The sequence below is a fragment of the Phoca vitulina genome, unplaced genomic scaffold (assembly GCF_004348235.1).
Source record: "Phoca vitulina isolate PV1807 unplaced genomic scaffold, GSC_HSeal_1.0 scaffold35, whole genome shotgun sequence".
NCBI lineage: Eukaryota > Metazoa > Chordata > Mammalia > Carnivora > Phocidae > Phoca > Phoca vitulina.
Window position 1 is genome coordinate 11,618,954 of NW_022589738.1, and position 286 is coordinate 11,619,239.

Sequence of the window (286 nt, forward strand, 5' to 3'; positions counted from 1 at the left end):
CCTCCTCCACTTCCCCCTCTCCTTCCTCCCCTTCTCCCTCTCCTTCCTCCTCCACTTCCCCCTCTCCTTCCTCTTCTTCTTCCTCTCCTTCCTCCTCTGCTTTCCCCTCTCCTTCCTCCTCCCCTTCATCTTCTCTTTTCTTCCCTTCCCCCTCTCCTTCCTCCTCCACTTCCCCCCTCTCCCTCTCCTTCCTCTTCCTCCTCTCCTTCCTCCCCTTCTCCCTCTCCTTCCTCTTCCCCCTCTCCTTCCTCCCCTTCTCCCTCTCCTTCCTCCCCTTCTCCCTCTC

The 286-nt window shown here is 59.4% G+C and overlaps 1 protein-coding gene across 3 annotated transcripts in view; it reads right to left on the reverse strand.

The window, feature by feature from the left end:
* RPGR (retinitis pigmentosa GTPase regulator) overlaps positions 1-286 on the reverse strand; it is a 52,872-nt gene that overhangs the window by 21,277 nt on the left and 31,309 nt on the right. The gene's annotated exons all lie outside the window — the stretch shown is intronic.